Raw genomic sequence first — 24,370 nt, 5'->3', positions numbered from 1 at the left:
TCAGATTAGGTAATTTTATTTTATTTTTAAGCTTTTTATTTCTTATTTTCGAAAATAATACAAAAAAAAATTCTTCTTTTTTGTTTTTCCCAAAATAATTTTCGAAAAAACCAAAAAAAAAATTCTTATAAAATCATAAAAACAAAAAAAAATTTATGTTTCTTGTTTGAGTCTGGTGTCAATTGCATCTTTTTAATTTTTCTTAAAATTTTTTGAAAAATTCATGCATTGCATTCTTCATGATCTTCAAGTTGTTCTTGACAAGTGTTCTTGTTTGATCTTCAATTTTTCTTGTTTTGTGTCTTTTCTTGTTTTTCATATGCATTTTCAATTTGTTAGTATCTAAAGTTTGAAAATTTCTAAGTTTGGTGTCTTGCATGTTTTTCTTTTCTTAAATATTTTCAAAAATAAGTCTTGATGTTCATCTTGATATTCAAAGTGTTCTTGGTGTTCATCTTGACATTCAAAGTGTTCTCGCATGCATTAGGTGTTTTGATTCATAATTTTCATGATTTGTTTCAATTTTGTGTTTTTCTCTTTCATCATTAAAAATTCAAAAATAAAAAAAAAATATCTTTTCCTTATTTCACTCATAAATTTCAAAAATTTGAGTTGACTTTTTCAAAACTTTTTAAAATTTAGTTGTTTCTTATGAGTCAAGTCAAATTTTCAATTTAAAAACCTTATCTTTTTAAAATCTTTTTCAAAAATCAAATCTTTTTCATTTTTCTTTCATAATTTTCGAAAATTTCAAATTGATTTTCAAAAATCTTTTTCTTATTTTGTTTCATATTTTCAAAATCTTTACTAACAATTAATGTGATTGATTCAAAAATTTTAAGTTTGTTACTTGCCTATTAAGAAGGTTCAATCTTTAAATTTTAAAATCATATCTTTTTGTTTCTTGTTAGTCAAGTAATCAACTTTAATTTTCAAAATCAAATCTTTTTAAATTTCTTTTTCAAATCTTTTTCAAAATAAGTTTCAATCACATCTTTTTCAAAATCAATTTCAAAATCTTTTCTAACCTCTTATCTTTTTTTGATTTTCAAATCTTTTTCAAACTAATCCTATCTTTTTGTTTGATTCTTATTTTTTTCAAAACTACCTAACTAATTCTCTCTCTAATTTTTGAAAATCACCTTCCTCTTTTTCAAAATTTCTTTTCAATTAACTATTTGTTTTAAATTTTAGTTTGATTTAATTCTATTTTTCTTTTTAAGTTTTCAAATTTTAACTTTAATTTCAAATTAAAAACAAAAATACTTTTTTTTTAATTTATTTAATTTTCGAAATTTTATCCCCCTCATCTCTTTCTAATTATTTTATTTATTTACTAACACTTCACTTCATCTAAAAATTCGAACCCTCTCTTCCTCCTGGTGTTCGAATTTCTCTTCTTTTATTCTTTTCTTCTTCTACTCACATAAAGGAATCTCTATACGGTGACATAGAGGATTCCATATTTTCTTTTCTATTTTCTTATTTTTCATATGAGCAGGAACAAGGATAAGAACATTCTTGTTGAAGCTGATCCTGAACCTGAAAGGACTCTGAAGAGGAAGCTAAGGGAAGCTAAAGCACAACTCTCTGGAGAAAATCTGACAGAAACTTTTGAAAAAGAAGGAGACATGGCCAAAAAATAATAACAATGCAAGGAAGATGCTTGGTGACTTTACTGCACCAAATTCCAACTTACATGGAAGAAGCATCTCAATCCCTGCCATTGGAGCAAACAATTTTGAGCTAAAGCCTCAATTAGTTTCTTTGATGCAACAGAACTGCAAGTTTCATGGACTTCCATCAGAAGATCCTTTTCAGTTCTTAACTGAATTCTTGCAGATCTGTGATATTGTTAAGACCAATGGGGTTGATCCCGTGGTCTACAGGCTTATGCTTTTCCCGTTTGCTGTAAGAGACAGAGCTAGAATATGGTTGGACTCTCAACCTAAGGATAGCCTGAACTCTTGGGATAAGCTGGTCACGATTTTCTTAGCCAAGTTCTTTCCTCTTCAAAAGCTTAGCAAGATTAGAATGGATGTTCAAACCTTCAAATAGAAAGAAGGTGAATCCCTCTATGAAGCTTGGGAGAGATACAAGGAACTGACCAAAAAGTGTCGTTCTGACATACTTTCAGAATGGACCATCCTGGATATATTCTATGATGGTCTGTCTGAATTATCTAAGATGTCATTAGACCATTCTGTAGGTGGATCCATTCACCTAAAGAAAATGCCTGCAGAATCTCAGGAACTCATTGACATGGTTGCAAATAACCAGTTCATGTACACTTCTGAAAGGAATCCTGTGAGTAATGGGACGCCTCAGAGGAAGGGAGTTCTTGAAATTGATACTCTGAATGCCATATTGGCTCAGAATAAAATATTGACTCAGCAAGTCAATATGATTTCTCAGAGTTTGAATGGATTGCAAGCTGCATCCAACAGTACTCAAGAGGCATCTTCTGAAGAAGAAGCTTATGATCCTGAGAACCCTGCAATAGCAGAGGTGAATTACATGGGGGAATCCTATGGAAATACCTATAATCCCTCATGGAGAAATCATCCAAATTTCCCATGGAAGGATCAACAAAAGCCTCAACAAGGCTTTAATAATGGTGGAAGAAACAGGTTTAGCAATAGCAAGCCTTTTCCATCATCCACTCAGCAACAGACAGAGAATTCTGAGCAGAATCCATCTAGCTTAGCAAATATAGTCTCTGATCTATCTAAAGCCACTTTAAGCTTCATGAATGAAACAAGGTCTTCCATTAGAAATTTGGAAGCACAAGTGGGCCAGCTGAGTAAAAGAGTCACTGAAACTCCTCCTATTACTCTCCCAAGCAATACAGAAGAGAATCCGAAAAGAGAGTGCAAGGCCATAACCTTACTTGGTGTGGCCGAACCCAAAGAGGAGGAGGAGGACGTGAATCCTAGTAAGAAAGACCTCCTGGGATGCTCAGTGACCAATAAGGAGTTTCCCTTTGAGGAACTAAAGGAATCTGAGGCTCATCTAGAGACCATAGAGATTCCACTGAACCTCCTTTTACCATTCATGAGCTTTGATGACTATTCATCTTCTGAAGAAGATGAAGACATTGTTCAAGGGCAAGTTACCCAGTATTTAGGAGCAATCATGAAGCTGAATGCCAAGCCATTTGGTAATGAGACTTGGGAGGATGAGCCTCCCTTGCTCATCAAGGAACTAAATGCCTTGGTTCAGCAAACTCTACCTCAAAAGAAACATGATCCTGGTAAATTCCTAATTCCCTGTAACATAGGCACCATGACATTTGAGAAGGCTTTGTGTGACCTGGGGTCAGGAATAAACTTAATGCCACTCTCTGTAATGGAGAAACTAGGGATCTTTGAGGTGCAAGCTGCCAGAATCTCATTAGAGATGGCAGACAACTCAAGAAAAGAGGCTTATGGACTAGTAGAGGACGTGCTAGTAAAGGTTGAAGGCCTTTACATCCCTGCTGATTTCATAATCCTAGACACTGGGAAGGAAAAGGATGAATCTATCATCCTTGGAAGACCCTTCCTAGCCACAGCAAGAGCTGTGATTGATGTGGACAGAGGAGAGTTGGTCCTTCAACTGAATAAGACAACCTTGTGTTTAAAACTCAAGGATCTCCTTCTGTAACCATGGAGAGGAAGCATGAAAAGCTTCTCTCACTGCAGAGTCAACCAAAGCCCCCACAGTTAAACTCTAAGTTTGGTGTTGGGAGGCCACAACCAAACTCTAAGTTTGGTGTTGAACCCCCACATTCAAACTCTAAGTTTGGTGTTGGGAGGTTCCAACCTTGCTCTGATTATCTGTGAGGCTCCATGAGAGCTCACTGTCAAGCTACTGACATTAAAGAAGCGCTTGTTGGGAGGCAACCCAATGTTATTTAATTATATCTATTTTATTTTTATTTCGTGTTTTATTAGGTTGATGATCATGTGGAAGTCACAAAAACTATTGAAAAATAAAAAACACAATGAAAAATAGCATTAAAAACAGCACACCTTGGAGGAGGAGCATTCTGGCGTTTAAAGGCCAGAAACAAGTAGCAGTCTGGCGTTAAACGCCAGGATTGCACAGCAAGGGCATTTTACATGCCTAATTGGAGCAGGGATGTTAAGTCCTTGGCCCCACAGGATCTGTGGACCCCACAGGATCCCCACCTACCTTCTTCTCTCCTATTCACACTGACGTGGCGGAAATTGGCGAGTTAAGAAATTATTATAAGAAATACGTTGCAAGTACAGTTCTTAACCAACCAGAAATCCGCTTATCAATTTAGAAGGGTTGTCACAAAATTTACATTAAAATACTGGGAGTATGAATCCCAAGTCGTCTCCCAATGAGTTGCAGAGAGATGTGTTATTTTATTAATCAGATGTTTTCAAAAATGGTTTGAGTTGAATAACAGGAAATTAAATTGGAGAATTTATGTAATTTTAGATAAAAACCTTGACTGGGAGTAGATTAGTTGGAAGCCCTATTCTTGTTGGAGTACTCTCAAGATTAATTGATAATTGAGGGTTGTTCTGTTTAGTTATCCCTTACTAGGTAAGGGAAAGTCAAGCAAGTTGGAAAGCTATTTCTATTCACAAATTCCAATCCGCTCAATTGAAAAGGATTGGTGTCAGTGATTAGAGGGCAATCTAACAATAAACCCAATTACAATTTTTCTTTTAAGCATTCCAACTCAAGGTCTTCCTTTCAATCAACTCCCATCCAAGTTATGGAACTACTCGCTAATTGTAAATGTAGAATTCGTAACATAGAAAAGGGAAATATAGAAAGACATGATAAATAATAATCAAAGGGATCAATTAGAAATAAAAATAGTTCTTGTATTAATAAATTCTAAAAATAATCCAATAATAATTCTGAGTAAACAAAGGACATGGAAGAGTAAGAGACAGGTAAAGAAAACAAACGAGAATGACGAAGTCTTGTTGAGGTAATAACTCTTCTCAATATCCCAATGCGAAAAGAAATAAAAATAAAATCTAAGAACTATGAATGTGTAGAGAGAAAACCTAGAGGAGGAGTAAAAACTAGATCTAAAACTGAGAATTGTCTGTAATTAATCTCCTCTTTCGTTTCTACATGTTCCCTGGCTCTAGTTTGCTTTTCTGGGCCGAAAACTGGGTCAAAATAGGGCCCAAAATTGCCCCCAGCGAATTCTGCAGATTCTGCAGATCGCGCGTGTCACGCGATCGCATCATTCATGCGGACACATCATCCGGCGTTTTGCTTTGCCACGCGTGCGCGTCGTCCACGCCTCCGCGTCACTTGTGCAATTTCGATCCGCGCGGTCGCGTGAGCCATGCGTCCACGTCACTTCTCGCTGGTCATCTCCTCCATTTCTTGTGTTCCTTCCACTTTTGCAAGCTTCCTTTCCAATCTCCAAGTCATTCATGCCCTATAAAGCCTGAAACACTTAACACACATATCACAGCATCAAATGGAATAAAGGAGAATTAAAATACATAATTAAAAATTCCTAGGAAGCAAATTTTCAATCATGGAATAATTTTGGGAAAGAATTATAAATGCATGCTAATCATATGAATAAGTGGGTAAAGAATTGATAAAACCATACAATTAAACACAATATAAACCATAAAATAGTGGTTTATCAACCTCCCCACACTTAAACATTAGCATGTCCTCATGCTTATTTGAAGGAGATAAAATAAATGAGTACGAACATGTAAAACTCATGCAATGCAATGCAACCTATATTATGAATGCAACTATATGATTCTTGTCTACTTGATCAAAAGTAAATAGGCTCTTCAAGACAATCATAAATCAAACTCCACTAATTCAATTCTTATACAGTAAGAACAGATAAAAATGCAAGAAGGTAGCTCATGAAAGCAGGGAACATAGAATTTAAGCATTGAACCCTCACTGATGATGTATGTATGCTCTAATCTCTCTAGTGTATAGGGCAATCACTCTATCCTTCTCTAATCATGCTTTCTAATTTTTGTTCTTCACCTAACCAATCAACAATATTAATATACCAATGCAAACATCATGAGGTCTTTTCAAGGTTGTAATGGGGCCAAGGTAAGGGTAAGGATACATATATGGCTAAGTAAGCTTACAAATTGAATCTTTAATTAACCCAAGCTTCAACCCAACATATATATATTCTATATAACTTAAATTTCATACCTAGCCACCCAAAATTTCTCTTTCACATTCCATACTCATGCATCAACTTTTATTTTAATTTTATCATATATGCATTGATCCCTGAATTTAAACTTAGCATTGGGGTAATTTTGTCCCCTTATTTATTTATTGAATATTTTTAGATTTTTTTTTTAACATAAACATAAAAATAACATAGCTTATCAATGCACATAGATTTTTAATTCTTATAGTTTCACATGAGTAGGTACCCAAATTCCCATTATATTATCATGACACATTCCCTTATTATCTTTTGTTCCCACAATTTCCCATACTTAATTAACACACACAATTCTATCTTAAGCTAACCACAATTCAATTGGGGATATATAATTGTTTTTCCGCTTAAGGCTAGTAATGTGGTAAAATACAGAACAAATGAGATTTAAAGGCTCAAAGTGGCTAACAAAGGTAATTGAAAGGGTAGGCTTAATTTGGATAAGTGAGCTCGAACAAATATATGGCCTCAATCATATGCAAGCATATAAATATATTAAACATTGGACATATAGGATGAAACAAAATATAGATTACAATCATGGAGAAGTAAACACACAAGAATAAAATAATTATGGTTAAATAATGTAACCATGCATAAAGGCTCAAATCTCACAGGTTGTGTGTTCTTTAGCTCAAAAACCATGTTCCAAATACAACTTCAAGCAAATTTAACATAAGAGTTTTGATTAAAATTAGTGGAATTTTGTTCTAAAGATAAGATCTTAGAAGAAACTTATTGTCTTTTTAATCAAGTAGAACATGCATGCAACTAACCTATTACTGTGCAATTTATCCTATTTTACAAAAGCAAAACTAACTAAATATCCTAATTTATTGGTGTTAGGGAAGAGAAATTACCTCCGGAAGTCAGGTACTGACCGACCTCCCCACACTTAAGGCTTTGCACCGTCCTCGGTGCCATCTGTCAGGAACAAGGGTGGGCTGGTAGCAGTATCTCCACAGTCGGGACCGTCATGGCTCCCTGTGCTGGTAAAGGAAGTGGAGTCCGGGGTGTCTGAGTCCTTGAATTTTCCCATAATTAGCTCCTTGAGGTATGTGAATCGGTGCTTGTTACGGCGCTCTCTCATCTTAGCTTTGTGTTCCTGTCGATCCAACCTTTCGAGTATCTGATGGAGCATTTGGTTTGTTGTAGGTGCTTGTGGTGCTGAAGGAGGAATTTCCTCAGCTGGTTCAGTAGGCTGGCTAGTAGTGGCTGCTGGGAGTCTAATATATTTCCCTTTAGGGAACCATGGAAGCGTGACTTTGGTTTCCCCAGCTCTGTAGGAGACTCCAGCTGCTGAGACGAGATCTGAGACCAAGGCGGGAAAAGGTAAGTTGCCCGCAATCTGTACGTGTCCCATGGCATTCTGGATGTGTCTTGGTAGATTCAGAGGCTGGTCTGTAAGGATGCACCATAGTAGAACGGTCATGTCTGCAGTGAAGGAGGACTCGTGAGTGCTCGAAAAGACGTAATGGGACATGATCTGTGCCCATACACGAGCCTCCAAGGTAAGTGCTGAAGCCGATATTCCCTTAGGGCGGGAACGATGGTATCTGTAGATCCATCTGCTGCCAGGTTGTGTGATAACTCTGAGAACGGCGTCCCAATCAAATTGGTACATCTGGCACTTGAGTGCGGCTTCTTGAAAGGCGTCCAATCCTTCTGGAGCAGGGGGAAGATCTAGAGCTTGTTGAATGGCCTCTTCTGTAATGGGGACTTGCTTCTGACGGACATAGACAGACTGCAGGGTTAGCAGGTGGAAATTAGAGTAGAACTCAACTACCCAAGAAAGATTAACCTACCTTGGCTGTCTCTGTAGGAAACCCCATTGTCTTCGGGCAATTTGCGACTCAACAAAGGTAGCAATATTGGGCGGGAGGATAAGAAGGTATTCGTTGTTGTAGCTCCGTTCTGCCAGGATAGGGAACATCTGTTCATAGTAGCGATTGGGAAATCGCGCAGTGTCCTTTGCTGGGAAGGCTTTCTCTTTTTCATCAACCTTTATAATCTACTTAATTCTTTTTGTTGAGGGCTTTACTGCAGTTAAAGAGGGTTCTGCCACTAATGCTCTTTTTGTTCCTCTTCTTGCTGGTGGTTTAGGAGTAGCTTTCTCTTTACCTTTCTTGGTGGCCATCCTGAAAAGGGAAAAAGAAAGTAACTTTGAAGTTAAAGGGATAGAGCAAGGAAAAGGGTGGTAAAGGTGATAACAATGCACAGTAAAGAAGGATGTCGTTAACACATGGTCATGACTACATGTGAAAAGTTCATCAATGGAAATATAACAGTGCATGTAAAGGTAATTAAATGCAGGGTGTTTATTGGCATGCAGGCAAAGGCATGAGTAGCATAGATCAAGCATTTAATTTGTTAAATATGTTATCACTCGTAACAAACTAGCCATCACGTTTGTATTGATAATTAAATTCAATTAATAAAATAGTAAAGGGAATTTATGAAAAGCAAGCATTGAATAGTAGAATAGAATAACGTAGAAAAATGCATAATGCCATATGGGCTTTTCCACAAACACATAGCATGCATGATGAATAAACTATTGAAAATAATAAATTAAACATGCAAGCAACCCTTTTAAAAAAAAGTAATATATAATTGCCAAACAATTTTGCAACAATCCACAAGCATATAATGAGAAATAATGACTCAATTAAATTTCTAACACTAATTAAAAGAAGAAAAAAGAAAGCAAAAAGAAAATATGGATAATGAAATTAAAAAGAAAAGAAAAGAATAAAACATAAAAAATAAGAAGGATAATAGAAAAGTAAGGAAGGAAGAAAAAAGAAAAACCTTGATAGTGGGGATAAGAGAGAGAGAGAAGAAAGTGAGAAAGAAGGAAGAAGGAAGAAGGAAGAAATAAGGGGGAAAAAGAGAAAATAGGATTTGGGGAAAAGAAAGATAAGATATTTGGCAAATCAGGGTAAGCTGTGCGGCGCAAGCGATGCAGACGTGTGGGTGACGCGTTCGCGCGAATGCGCTTAAACGGATTGACGCGATCGCATCGGTCACGCAGTCGCGTGACTCATTTTATGCGACTGGCGCGAGGGTAGCCTCGCGCTCGCACAAGTCTCTGTTCAAAATCTTATTTTGCCAAAATATGGATGACGCGATCGCGTGGGTCATGCGATCGCGTGAGTGGCCAATATTGGGATATGACGCGGACGCGTGGGGCACGCATTTGCATGGTAGGGACTGTGCGTCTATCACTAGTCCAGCACCACTCCAGCATAACTTTCGGCTATGCACCCTTTTCACGTCGATTACCAGGTCATGCGGCCGCGTGGGTGACGCGGTCGCGTGGGAGGCAAATTTTCCCACCTGACGCAGACGCGTCAGTGACACGGTCGCGTGGGGCGATTTGTGCCAGAGGCACACCTCCAGCCATGCTCTCGCGTGACTTTCTGTTCGCCTTCTTATTCTTACTGAGCCACCTGCGACGCAGACGCGTCATTGATGCGGTCGCGTCCCATGAATTTTTTTTTTCAAAATAAAATTATACAAATGCAGATGCAAGCTAAATGTGCGAATAAGGAGAAGAGTTATTGAAAAAGAAAACTGCGAATAAAGAAAAGAACGATCATACCATGGTGGGTTGTCTCCCACCTAGCACTTTGCTTTAACGTCCGTAAGTTGGACGCTCTACTAGCTCAGTCTTCGGCTATGTGTGGATCTTCCAAGAGGAAGATCTCGAGCTCCTTGTTTTTCTTCAACTTCTCGCCATGGTACAGCTTAAAACGATGTCCATTAACTTTGATGAGTTCAGAGCTTGAAGGATGACTTAGGTGAAAAATGCCGTACGGCTCGGCCTTCTCTACTCTATATGGACCTTCCCATCTTGATCTCAATTTGCCTGGCATGAGCCTCAGTCGAGATTTGTAAAGGAGGACTAAGTCCCCAGGTTGAAACTCTCTCCTCTTGATGTGCTTATCATGTACAGCCTTCATCTTCTCCTTGTACAGCCTCGAGTTCTCATAAGCTTCCAAGCGAAGGCTTTCTAATTCTTGCAGTTGCAACTTCCTTTTAGCTCCGGCTGTTTCAAATCCCATGTTGCACTCTTTTACTGCCCAAAAGGCTTTGTGCTCTACTTCAACTGGGAGATGACAGGCTTTTCCATAAACTAAGCGAAAGAGACTCATCCCAATGGGTGTCTTGTATGCTGTTCTGTATGCCTAAAGTGCATCTTGTAGCCTGGTGCTCTAGTCTCTCCTATGAGGTTTGACTATCTTCTGCAATATACGCTTTATCTCTCTGTTTGACACCTCAGCTTGCCCATTAGTTTGAGGATGGTAGGCGGTTGCAACTTTATGAATTATCCCATGCTTCTTCATTAATCCTGTTAGTCTCCTGTTACAAAAATGGGTGCCTTGATCGCTCACGATTGCTCGTGGGGATCCAAAGCGACAAATAATGTGGTTTCTAACAAAGGAAACAACAGTGTTAACATCATCAGTGTAGGTAGGAATTGCTTCCACCCATTTGGAAACGTAATCCACAGCTAACAATATATAAAAGTAACCATTAGAATTTGGAAATGGACCCATGAAGTCAATGCCCCAAACATCAAAAACTTCACAGAAAAGCATAATTTGTTGAGGCATCTCATCCCTCATGGATATATTACCAAAATTTTGGCATGGGAAACAAGATTTACAAATTTCAGCAGTGTCTCTAAAAAGAGTAGGCCACCAGAATCCACAGTCTAAGATTTTTCTAGCTGTTCTTTGAGGGCCAAAATGTTCTCCACTATCAGATGAGTGGCAGGCCTCTAAGATGGACTGGAATTCTGATTAAGGCACACACCGTCTAATTACCTGGTCAGCGCCACATCTCCATAAATATGGGTCATCCCATATATAATATTTAGACTCGCTTTTCAGCTTGTCTCTTTGATGCTTAGTAAAGTTTGGAGGAAAAGTGCGGCTAACTAGATAATTAGCTACAGGTGCATACCAAGGGACTACCTCAGATACTGCTTGCAGGTTATCAAAAGGGAAATTATCAGCTATAGGAGTGGAGTCATGCTTAATGTGCTCAAGGCGACTTAAATGGTCTGCCACTAAATTCTGGTTACCACTCCTATCCTTAATTTCTAAATCAAATTCTTGTAGTAGCAGTATCCAACGTATAAGCCTTGGTTTAGATTCCTTTTTAGCCAATAAATACTTTAGAGCTACATGGTCTGAGTACACTACTACTTTTGTACCAAGTAAATAGGCTCGAAATTTATCTAGAGCAAAAACAATAGCAAGGAGCTCTTTCTTAGTAGTAGTATAATTAGACTGAGCGGCATCTAAAGTTTTAGACGCATAAGCAATTACAAAGGGGTCCTTACCTTCACGCTGAGCCAGTGCTGCACCTACTGCATGGTTGGAAGCATCGTACATTATTTCAAATGGTTGGCTCCAGTCTGGTCCTCTCACAATTGGAGCTTGAGTCAGGGCGGTCTTCAGCTTATCAAACGCTTGTTTGCAATCCTCACTGAACTCGAACTCAATATCTTTCTGCAGTAGTCTGGATAAGAGAAGAGCTACCTTACTAAAGTCCTTAATAAATCTCCTGTAAAAACCTGCATGGCCAAGGAACGAACGGACTTTCCTCACAGAGGAGGGGTAAGGTAAACTAGAAATAACATCCACCTTTGCTGGATCTACAGAAATGCCAGTATTAGACACAACATGTCCTAGTACAATCCCTTGTTTAACCATAAAGTGACATTTTTCAAAATTCAATACAAGGTTTGTACTGACACATCTATCTAACACTCTAGATAAACTATCCAAGCAAAGATTGAAGGAATCACCATATACACTAAAGTCATCCATAAAAACCTCCATACAGTCCTCAATAAGATCAGAAAAAAGACTCATCATGCACCTTTGGAAAGTAGCTGGTGCATTGCACAAGCCAAAGGGTATTCTCTTATAAGCATAAGTCCCAAAAGGACATGTAAAAGTGGTCTTTTCCTGATCTTCAGGAGCTATATGAATCTGGAAATAGCCTGTGTAACCATCTAAGAAACAATAATGTGATTTACCTGACAGGCGATCCAGCATTTGATCAATGAATGGAAGAGGATAGTGATCCTTACGAGTGGCCTGTTGAGGCATCTGTAATCAATGCAGACCCTCCAGACGTTCTGAACTCTGGTTGCCATGAGCTCTCCATGCTCATTCTTCATTGTAGTGACTCCAGACTTCTTGGGCACCACTTGTACTGGGCTTACCCATTCACTGTCTGAGATGGGGTAGATGATATCTGCCTCCAGTAGTCTGGTCACTTCCTTCTTGACAACCTCTAAGATAGTGGGGTTCAGTCTTCTCTGGGGTTGACGGATAGGCTTTGCTCCCTCTTCTAAGAATATTCTGTGCTCACAAACTCGAGGGTTGATGCCTACTATGTCTGCCAAACTCCAACCAATTGCCTTCTTATGCCTCTTCAGCACACTAAGTAGCTACTCTTCTTGTTGAGAAGTGAGTTCCCTTGCAATGCTAACTGGAAACTTCTGCTTGTCCTCAAGGTAAGCATATTTGAGGTGTGGAGGGAGGGGTTTCAATTCTAACTTCTGTTTATGGTTAGGCTATGGGTTGTCTGGAGCTGGTAACAATGATAAAGCACTGTCATTATCCTCAGAAAGTGTCCCCACACTAGGACCTTGTCCTATGTACTTCTCTTCAAATTCCTCCTGGTGAATTTCAGCCACGGTTTTATCTATGATGTCACACTGGAGGATAGAATGATCCTCCAGAGGATGCTTCATAGCTCAATTCAGATTGAAGATTACTACTCGGCCATCTATTTCAAAAAAGTATGTTCCTGAAAAGGCATCCAATTTGAACTTTGAGGTTTTTAGGAATGGTCTTCCGAGCAGGATTGATGATGGCTTCTCTGAGTCATTTTGGGGCATCTCCAGGATATAAAAATCAATGGGGAAGGTGAGCCCCTTAATGCCCACTAATACATCTTCAGCGATTCCAACCACTGTAATAATGCTTTTATCTGCTAATACAAAACGAGCTGCCGACCTTTTTAAGGGAGGGAGCCTCAAATTATCATATATAGACAAAGGCATTATACTAACACATGCTCCTAAATCACACATGCAGTCAGAAAATATCACACCACCAATAATACAATTAACCATACATGGACCTGGATCACTACACTTTTCAAGTATACCTCCCATTAAAGCAGATATAGAACTACCTAAAGGAATAGTTTCTAATTCATTAATTTTGTCTTTATGTATACATAAATCTTTTAGAAACTTTGCATACTTAGGTCCTGCTGAATAACATCAAAAAGGGGAACAGTTACCTCAACCTTTTTAAATATGTCTACCATTTTGGGATCAGGTTCCATCTGCTTCCTGGCCTTCCTTGCAATTTGTGGAAATGGAATAGGAATGGCGTCCTTCATAGCTTCAGCGTCCTTTGGTGCTTCTTCCTGTGGTTGAACTTCTTCTTCATCAACCATGTCCTGTATGTCCTCTTCCTCTTCAACATCTTCTACTTCCACTACCTCTTTAGCTGAGGCGTGTTCTGGTGGGTTTGGCTCCTCCTGATTCCTCTCCTGCAGTGTGGTTCCGGACCTTAGGGTGATGTCATTAATGCCACCATTTGGATTAGGTAATGGTTGAGAGGGGATTCCACTGGAGCTCAAAGGCTGGTTATTGGAGTTATTCATTGATCCAATCTGTGAGATAAGAGCTTGCAAGGTAGAGTTCAGACCATTTAGAGTAGAATTAAGGTTATTTTCCATGGCCTGTTGTCTCTGATCAATAGATTGTAGTAACTCATCATTAAAAGATGAAGAGGGGTAAGTGATCTGAGAGGTCTGCTGTTGGTTGTGCTGTGATCCTTGGAATTGCCTCAGGTGAGGTGCTCTGTAAGGCTGGTTCTGGTTCTGCTGCCTGTTGTTGTTATTATTCCACCTCTGATTTCCCTAACTGTCTCTGCCTCCTCTGTTATTGTTGTCCCTCTAATTCTGGTTAGAATTGTCCTGCTATCCATGGCTGTAACTGCCACCTTGATTGTACCTTTGGCTGGGGCGGTCATAGAAGTTATGAGTGGCTGCCACGGTGTTATCTTTCTGCTGGAGCTACGGACATTCATCAGTATAATGGCTATAATCAGCACAGATTCCGCAAACTCTCTGTGGGACTAACTGTTGGCTTTGCTGTGGTGGAAAAGGTTGAGCTTGCTGAATTTGTTGCTGATTCAATTGCATCTGCTTCAGTAAGTTGGTCATTTCACAGATACTCTGAGTTAGAGCAGCAGTCTCTCTGCTAGAGGATACTTCTGCAGCAGCTTTTGAACGGCCTTATTTCTGCCTGTGATTCTGAGTAGATTTAGCTAAGTCACTGATCAATTGCCATGCCTCATCAGTGGTCTTGTACTTCTTCATAGACCCATTGCTAGCACTTTCCAATGTGGTCTTATCTTGGGGCCTCATACCCTGTGTGACGTAGCCGAGCAATACTATCTTGTCAATCATATGGTGGGGGCATACTTCCAGAAGGTTGTTGAAGCGTTCCCAGTATTCATAGAGAGTCTCGGATTCATCCTGAACAATCATGGAAATGTCTTTCCTCAGTTTATCAGTAACTTCAGCTGGAAAGAATTTTTCCAAATATTCTCTTCTAAGTGTATCCCAGTCGGATACAGTTGCTGCGAGTTGAGTGTAGTACCACTCTCTCGCCTTTCCCTCAAGAGAGAATGGGAAGGCTTTTAACAAAATGGAAGTTTCATCTGCACCATCACGCCTGACAATAGAACAGGCTGCTTGGAAGTCTCTAAGGTGCTTGATAGGCTCTTGAGCAGGTAAGCCATGAAACTTGGGCATCAAATTGAGCAGTGCTATTTTTATTTCAAAGTCTATAGCCATCGCTGGATGATGCGCTTGAAACGGTTGCATTGAAAAATCAGGGGCTCCAGCCTCCTGGATAGTAATTCTCCTAGGTGCTGCCATGTCACCTGCACGTAAATCAACCGAATCAGTAGAAAGGGAGCCTGTTTCTTCCTCAAGTGACGTTTCAGATCCGCACTCAGAGAGGACTAACCGACACCGAGCTTGCCTTATTCGTGAAATAGTTCTTTCAATCTCAGGATCGAATACTGGCAAGCCTGGATCAGGAAGTGAACGCATCATTTAACGAAAGAAACATGAAGCTCATAGTAGCAAAATAAAAAAAAATGCAAATAAATAAATTCCAATTAATAACTTTAGCACTCTATTGCAATTCCCGGCAACGGCGCCAAAAATTGACGTGGCGAAAATTGGCGAGTTAAGAAATTATTATAAGAAATATGTTGAAAGTACAGTTCTTAACCAACCAGAAATCCTCTTATCAATTTAGAAGGGTTGTCACAAAATTTAAATTAAAATACTGGGAGTATGAATCCCAGGTCGTCTACCAACGAGTTGCAGAGAGATGTGCTATTTTATTAATCAGATGTTTTCAAAAATGGTTTGAGTTGAATAACAGGAAATTAAATTGGAGAATTTATGTAATTTTAGATAAAAACCTTGACTGGGAGTAGATTAGTTGGAAGCCCTATTCTTGTTGGAGTACTCTCAAGATTAATTGATAATTGAAGGTTGTTCTGTTTAGTTATCCCTTACTAGGTAAGGGAAAGTCAAGAAAGTTGGAAAGCTATTTCTATTCACAAATTCCAATCCGCTCAATTAAAAAGGATTGGTGTTAGTGATTAGAGGGCAATCCAACAATAAACCCAATTACAATTTTTCTTTAAACCATTCCAACTCAAGGTCTTCCTTTCAATCAACTCCCATCCAAGTTATAGAACTACTCGCTCATTGTAAATGTAGAATTCGTAACATAGAAAAGGGAAATATAGAAATACATGATAAATAATAATCAAAGGGATCAATTAAAAATAAAAATAGTTCTTGTATTAATAAATTCTAAAAATAATCCAATAATAATTCTGAGTAAACAAAGGACATGGAAGAGTAAGAGACAGGTAAAGAAAACAAACGAGAATGACGAAGTCTTGTTGAGGTAATAACTCTTCTCAATATCCCAATGCGAAAAGCAATAAAAATAAAATCCTAAGAACTATGAATGTGTAGAGAGAAAACCTAGAGGAGGAGTAAAAACTAGATCTAAAACTGAGAATTGTCTGTAATGAATCTCCTCTTTCATTTCTGCATGTTCCCTGGCTCTAGTTTGCTTTTATGGGCTGAAAACTGGGTCAAAACAGGGCCCAAAATCGCCCCCAGCGAATTCTGCAGATTCTGCAGATCGCGTGTGTCACGTGATCGCGTCATTCATGCGGATGCGTCATCCGGTGTTTTGCTTTGCCACGTGTGCGCGTCGTCCACGCCTCCGCGTCACTTGTGCAATTCCGATCCGCGCGGTCGCGTGAGCCATGCATCCGCGTCACTGCGATTTCCTCTATGTACCGCGGTCGCGTGAGCCATGCGTCCGCGTCACTTCTCGCTGGTCATCTCCTCTATTTCTTGTATTCCTTCCACTTTTGCAAGCTTCCTTTCCAATCTCCAAGTCATTCATGCTTTATAAAGCCTGAAACACTTAATACACATATCACGGCATCGAATGGAATAAAGGAGAATTAAAATATATAATTAAAAATCCCTAGGAAGCAAATTTTCAATCATGGAATAATTTTGGGAAAGAATTATAAATGCATGCTAATCATATGAATAAGTGGGTAAAGAATTGATAAAACCATACAATTAAACACAATATAAACCATAAAATAGTGGTTTATCACACACCTTTTCATAACTCTCTTCCCCAAATACCCTTCACCAAACACCTCACTCACTCTTCCCCATCATCTCTTCACCACTCACATTCATCCCCTCTTCCCCATAAACCCCACTACCTCAAAAATTCAAACTCTTTTCCCTCCCAAAACCAACCCTGGTAAAAGGAATTCCTTTTTGTTTTTCCATAACCATCAATGGCACCTAAGGCCAGAGAATTGATGTCAGGGCATCTTGGCCAGTTTCACTGACCTTTTCTTTACTATTTTTAGGTTAGTTTCATGCATTTCTTTAGGAAATAAGCTAGTTTTGGGTAGATATTCACCTATGCCTTGATTCATGCATACATTGTGCATTTTACATAATTTTATGAGGATTTTGCATAAGTTTAGTGACAAATATTATGTTGCATTACTCATGACTTTGACTAGAGCTTTGATGCACTTTATTGCTTGATTTCAGGACCAAAAGGAAGCAAGAAAATGGGAGGTAACTTGCAAGGTTAATGAGAAAAGTGATTGCCAATAACACTCTCAAAAAGCCATCAATGCCCACGTTAGAGAGTCACATTAACTAAGTTAACGTGAACTCTAACGTGGAGAAGAGAAGTTGAGCCAACGTTAGTGACACTTAACATTGTCACTAACGTTGGCAATTACTCATAAGTGGCCACGTTAGAAGCCACGTTAACCTAGTTAACGTGGCCTCTAACGTTAAGGGGGGAAGAGAAGCCAACGTTAGTGACACTCAACATTGTCACTAACGTTGGCCTATGATGCAAAGTACCACGTTAACTCCCACGTTAACCAAGTTAACGTGGGAACTAACGTAAGGGATGAAGAGTTGTCGACAACGTTAGTGACACTCAACATTGTCACTAACGTTGAAGCAACCACACAACCCCCAAGAGTCACGTTAACTTCCACGTTAACTTGGTTAACGTGGAAGCTAACGATGAGGAATGAAGGATGAGCCAACGTTAGTGACACTCAACATTGTCACTAACGTTGGGATGGCTAAGGATGGCCACGTAAGAAGCCACGTTAACCTAGTTAACGTGGACTCTAACGTGAGACCTAGGGGCACATTGGAACGTTAGTGACAATGTTGAATGTCATTAACGTTATCGAAGGATGGCAAAGGCCACGTTAGAAGCCACGTTAACCTAGTTAACGTGGGCTTTAACGTGAAGCAAGAAGGGGCACACTGGAACGTTAGTGACAATGTTGAGTGTCACTAATGTTCTCGAAGGTTAACAAGGCAACGTTAAAAGCCACGTTAACCTAGTTAACGTGGGTTTTAACGTGAGGCAAAGGGGTGCATTGGAACGTTAGTGACAATGTTAAGTGTCGCTAAGGTCCTCGAACTTATATTCTCACTAAATATTAACACCCCTAACGTCCTGAACTAAAGTCTCCGCCCACTTCGCACTTTCTCTCTGCAAGAAAAGCCAAGCCCAAATAAAGAAAGGAACTGCTTCAAACTCAAGATCCAAAGGCCCAAGACTTGAAGAATCACACTAGAAGCTGAGAAGAGTAGTATATATAGGAGTAGCTTTGAATTGAGAAGAGTTCTGGAGGCTGGGGGAAAAAGAGAACTACTCTCTGTATTTTACTTTCTTTGAAAATTCTAGTTTTATGATGTATTCTCCATCTTTGTTTTCATTTTCAAGAGCTATGAACAACTAAACCCCTTTCATTGGGTTAGGGAGCTCTGTTGTAATTTGATGGATCAATACTAATTTTCATTATTCTTCTTCTATCTTTCCTCTTGATTTTACTTGAAAGCTTTCGATCTTCATCCAATTGAGTAGTTATCTTGGAAGAGAAGCTATTCAAACTTGGATCTCTTTTGAACCTTGAAAGAGGAATGAAGAGATCAAGCTAGAAATGCTTTCTCATGCTGGACCAAATTGGGTTTGGATGGGTATGTAACTATAACCCTCTCAATACTTGATTTGGGAAATGCATGTGGTATAATCAGTGACCATACTTCATCTCTTCTCATGAGCAATTGACCAAGGAATTGGCTATTGATCAAGATTTGAGAGATTGAATTGCAAGAAATTGTAATTTAATCACTTAAGATTGCCAAGGAGATCAATGAGTGCAATGATTGAGGAAGAGATGAAAATGAACTTGATCCAGAGAATTGCAACATCTCCTAAGCCCAATGAACTCCCCATCTCTGATCTTACCCATTCTCTTTAATTTCTGCCATTTACTTTTATGAGCAAATCCCCCATTCCCATTTACAATTCTACAATTTATTTTCAGTCATTTACTTCCAGTCCTTTAATTCTAGCATTTACTTTTCTGTTATTTACATTTCCGCCATTTTATTTTCTGCAACTCTCAACCCAAATTCTGGATTCGCTCAACTAGAACATTCTTCTAATTAAAGTTGCTTGATCAATCAATCCCTGTGGGATTCGACCTCACTCTATTGTGAGTTTTTACTTGACGACAAATTCGGTACACTTGCCGAAGGGAGATTTGTTGAGAGACAAGTTTTCCCCGCATCAAGAATCCTCAAGAAAGAGGAAAGGGAAGGCAATTGCTTCCACCTCTGAGTCATGGGAGATGGAGAGATTCATCTCGAAGCTCCATCAAGACCACTTCTATGAAGTTGTGGCCAAGAAGAAAGTGATCCCTGAGGTTCCTTTCAAGCTCAAAAAGAATGAGTATCCGGAGATCCGACTTGAGATCCAAAGAAGAGGTTGGGAAGTTCTCACCAACCCCATTCAACAAGTCGGAATCTTAATGGTTCAAGAGTTCTATGCAAACGCATGGATCACTAGGAACCATGATCAAAGTGTGAACCCGAATCCAAAGCATTGGCTCACCATGGTTCGGGGGAAATACTTAGATTTCAGTCCGGAAAATGTAAGGCTGGCGTTCAAATTGCCAATGATGGAATAGAATGCACGCCCCTACACTAGAAGGGTCAATTTTGATCAAAGGTTGGACCAAGTCCTCATGGACATATGTGTAGAAGGAGCTCAATGGAAAGTTGACTCAAGAGGCAAGCCGGTTCAATTGAGAAGACTGGACTTTAAGCTTGTAGCTAGAGGATGGTTGGAGTTCATTCAGTACTTAATCATTCCTACTAGCAACCAGTCTGAAGTTACTATAGACCGGGCCATCATGATCCACAGTATCATGATTGGGGAGGAAGTGGAAGTTCATGAGATTATACCTCAAGAACTCTACAAGGTGGCTGACAAGTCCTCCACTTTGGCAAGGTTATCCTTTCCTCACCTCATTTGCCATCTATGCAATTCGGCTGGGATTGACATAGAGGGAGACATCCTCATTGAAGAGGACAAGCCCATCACTAAGAAAAGGATGGAGCAAACAAGAGATCATGGACCTCAACAAGAGCATGAGGAAATTCTCCACCATGAAATCCTTGAGATACCTCAATGGATGCACTTCTCTCCGCAAAACTATTGGGAGCAAATCAACACCTCCCTAGGAGAATTAAGTTCCAACATGGGACAACTAAGGGTGGAACACCAAGAGCACTCCATCATTCTCCATGAGATTAGAGAAGATCAAAGAGCTATGAGGGAGGAGCAACAAAGGCAAGGAAGAGACATAGAGGAGCTCAAAAGCACCATTGGTTCTTCAAGAAGAGGAAGACGCCATCCTCACTAAGGTGGACTCATTTCTTAATCTCCTTGTCTATTTATTTTACTGTTTTTTAATTTTTGAGCTTTATGTTTTATTTATGTTTGTGTCTTCACTATATGATCATTAGTGTCTAAGTGTCTATGTCTTAAAGCTATGAATGTCGTATGAATCCATCACCTCTCTTAAATGAAAAATGTTCTAAAAAAAAAGAACAAGAAGTACATGGTTTCGAATTTATCCTTGAAACTAGTTTAATTATTTTGATGTGGTGACAATACTTTTTGTTTTCTGAATGAATGCTTGAACAGTGCATATGTCTTTTGAAATTGTGGTTTATGAATGTTAAATATGTTGGCTCTTGAAAGAATGATGAAAAGGAGACATGTTATTTGATAATCTGAAAAATCAAAAAATTGATTCTTGAAGCAAGAAAAAGCAGTGAAGAACAAAGCTTGCAGAAAAAAAAGATAAAAGAAAATGGCAAAAAAAAAGAGAAAAAGAAAAAGAAAAAGCAAGTAGAAAAAGCCAATATCCCTTAAAACCAAAAGGCAAGGTAATAAAAAGGATCCAAGGCTTTGAGCATCAGTGGATAGGAGGGCCTAAAGGAATAAAATCCTGGCCTAAGCGGCCAAACCAAGCTGTCCCTAACCATGTGCTTGTGGCGTGAAGGTGTCAAGTGAAAACATGAGACTAAGCGGTTAAAGTCAAGGTCCAAAGCAAAAAAAAAAAGAGTGTGCTTAAGAACCCTGGACACCTTTAGTTGGGGACTTTAGCAAAGCTGAGTCACAATTTGAAAAGGTTCACCCAGTTATGTGTCTGTGGCATTTATGTATCCGGTGGTAATACTGGAAAACAAAGTGCTTAGGGCCACAACCAAGACTCATAAAGTAGCTGTGTTCAAGAATTAACATACTGAACTAGGAGAATCAATAACACTATCTAAATTCTAAGTTCCTATAGATGCCAATCATTCTGAACTTCAATGGATAAAGTGAGATGCCAAAACTATTCAAGAGGCAAAAAGCTACAAGTCCCGCTCATCTGATTGGAGCTAAGTTTCATTGATATTTTGGAATTTATAGTATATTCTCTTTTTTTTATCCTATTTAATTTTAAGTTTCTTGGGGACAAGAAACAATTTAAGTTTGGTGTTGTGATGAGCGGATAATTTATACGCTTTTTGGCATTGTTTTTACATAGTTTTTAGTATGATTTAGTTAGTTTTTAATATATTTTTATTAGTTTTTAAATAAAAATTACAATTCTGGACTTTACTATGAGTTTGTGTGTTTTTCTGTGATTTTAGGTATTTTCTGGTTGAAATTGAGGGACTTGAGCAAAAATCAGATTCAGAGGTTGAAGAAGGACTGCAGATGCTGTTGGATTCTGACCTCCCTGCACTCAAAGTGGATTTTCTGGAGCTACATAACTTCAAATGGCGTGCTCTCAATTGCGTTGAAAGTAGATATCCAGGGCTTTCCAGTAATATATAATAGTCTATACTTTTCCCGAGTTTAGATGATGCAAACTGGCGTTCAACGCCAGTTCCATGATGCATTCTAGAGTTAAACGCCAGAAACAGGTTGCAAAGTGGAGTTAAACGCCAGAAACAAGTTACAAACTGGCGTTCAACTCCAAAAGAAGCCTCTACACGTGTAAAGCTCAATGCTCAGCCCAAGCACACACCAAGTAGGCACCAGAAGTGGATTTCTGCATCAATTACTCATTTCTGTAAACCCTAGTAACTAGTTTAGTATAAGTAGGACTTTTTACTATTGTATTTACATCTTTGGATTATCTTTTGATCCTTTGATCATGTTTAGGGGGCTTGCCTCTCGGCCATGCCTGGACCTTGTTCTTATGTATTTTCAATGGTAGAGTTTCTACACACCAAAGATTAAGGTGTGGAGCTCTGCTGTTCCTCATGAATTAATGCAAAGTACTATTATTTTTCTATTCAATTCAAGCTTATTCCTATTCTAAGATATTCATTCGCACCTAAGAACATGATGAATGTGATGATTATGTGATGCTCATCACCATTCTCACCTATGAATGCGTGCCTGACAACCACTTTCATTCTACATGAAGATGAGATAGAATGGGTATCTCTTAGATATCTAATACAAGGGACCGAGTCCGAGATATTAGAATCTTCGTGGTATAAGTTGGAACCCATGGACGGCCATTCCCGAGATCTGGAAAGTCTAAACCTTGTCTGTGGTATTCCGAGTAGGATCTGGGAAGGGATGGCTGTGACGAGCTTCAAACTCGCGAGTGCTTGGCATAGTGACAGACGCAAAAGGATAGTAAATCCTATTCCAGTATGATCGAGAACCGACAGATGATTAGCCATGCAGTGACAGCGCATTGGACCATTTTTACAGAGAGGACGGGATATAGCCATTGACAACGGTGATGCCCAACATACACCTTGCCATGGAAAGGAGTAGGAATGATTGGATGAAGACAGCAGGAAAGCAGAGGTTCAGGAGGAACGAAAGCATCTCTATACGCTTATCTGAAATTCTCACCAATGAATTACATAAGTATCTCTATCATAGTTTATATTTTAATTATGTTTTAATTATCAATTCTCTATAACCATTTGAATCCGCCTAACTGAGATGTACAAAGTGACCATAGCTTGCTTCAAGCCGACAGTCTCCGTGGGATCGACCCTTACTCATGTAAGGTTTATTACTTGGACGACCCAGTGCACTTGCTAGTTAGTTGTGCGAAGTTGTGACAAAGTGTGATTCACGTTTGAGAGCACCAAGTCTTTGGCGCCATTGTTGATGATCACAATTTCGTGCACCAATGCACCACCACATAACTGTGGGATTTTTATTCTATCTTCTACCAAATTGGACTTTTACTCTTTCTCTGTTTCATAACATTCTCTTTTATTGAAGCATGGGGAACAAAGCATACAATTCAAGCAAGATGAAATGATATAGGCACTTAAACTATCAATCCAAAATAGCATAAAAACAAATAGAATGCAAAGGGTCATGAAAATAGGGTACAATTACACTTCCAATTAAAGCACTTCAAACTGGAAACAGTTAAGTAACAATACAACCTCTTGGTGTCTTCTTGCTTCCTCTTTGTCATCATCATCTATAGCTTTGGTATTCTTATTTATCTCCTTGGATGATAGTGCATATTTCCTCCAAGAGATTGAATGACTTCCTGCAAAGATATTGGAAGCTGCTTGTTCCCCAAGCACTTGAGAAATGGTTAGCATACATGTATGTTTGTAAGCTTCTGAACTTACTTTGGTATGTGAACACCAAACTTAGTTCCTTACCTACTTCCATATGCATCAAATTGGATACATGCAAGAAACATCATGTGCTTTTATTAAGAAACCAAACTATAAACTAGAAAGTAAATAATTGTTAAGTAGTTTCTCTTATTGTTTAGAGTTGATGACTAGTCATGCTATTCGGAGGGTTTCAATGTGATTCAGTGAAATCTGTGGTGGAACACCAAACATAGCATCACACATTCACCCTTGAATCGTTTACTTATGACCTTACTTTGGTGTGAAACACCAAACTTAACTCCTTACAATGCAGGGAAATCTACTTAACTCTCTTATTAAAAAGGAAAAAGAAAAGACTTAAGAAAAGAAAGTTACCTCTAGTTGGGTTGCCTCCCAACAAGCGCTCTTTTATCGTCACTAGCTTGACGGTTGTCCTCTGTTAAGGAGGTTGATTTTCATAGTGCCTCAATTTGTCTCCTCTCACTA

General features: G+C 38.9%; 1 non-coding gene across 1 annotated transcript; it reads right to left on the bottom strand.

Moving 5' to 3' along the window:
• Positions 1–2,025: 2,025 nt before the first annotated feature.
• On the bottom strand, positions 2,026–2,134 carry LOC148549005 (small nucleolar RNA R71). The gene has a single exon (XR_015897607.1). It is a non-coding gene; the product is annotated as a small nucleolar RNA R71 (small nucleolar RNA).
• Between the last annotated feature and the right edge of the window lie 22,236 nt (positions 2,135–24,370).

The sequence above is a fragment of the Arachis ipaensis genome, chromosome B8 (assembly GCF_059453495.1).
Source record: "Arachis ipaensis isolate K30076 ecotype BB chromosome B8, ASM5945349v1, whole genome shotgun sequence".
Lineage (NCBI taxonomy): Eukaryota > Viridiplantae > Streptophyta > Magnoliopsida > Fabales > Fabaceae > Arachis > Arachis ipaensis.
Note: the sequence above shows the minus strand (reverse complement) of the source record. Positions and strands in the feature narration are given on the sequence as shown.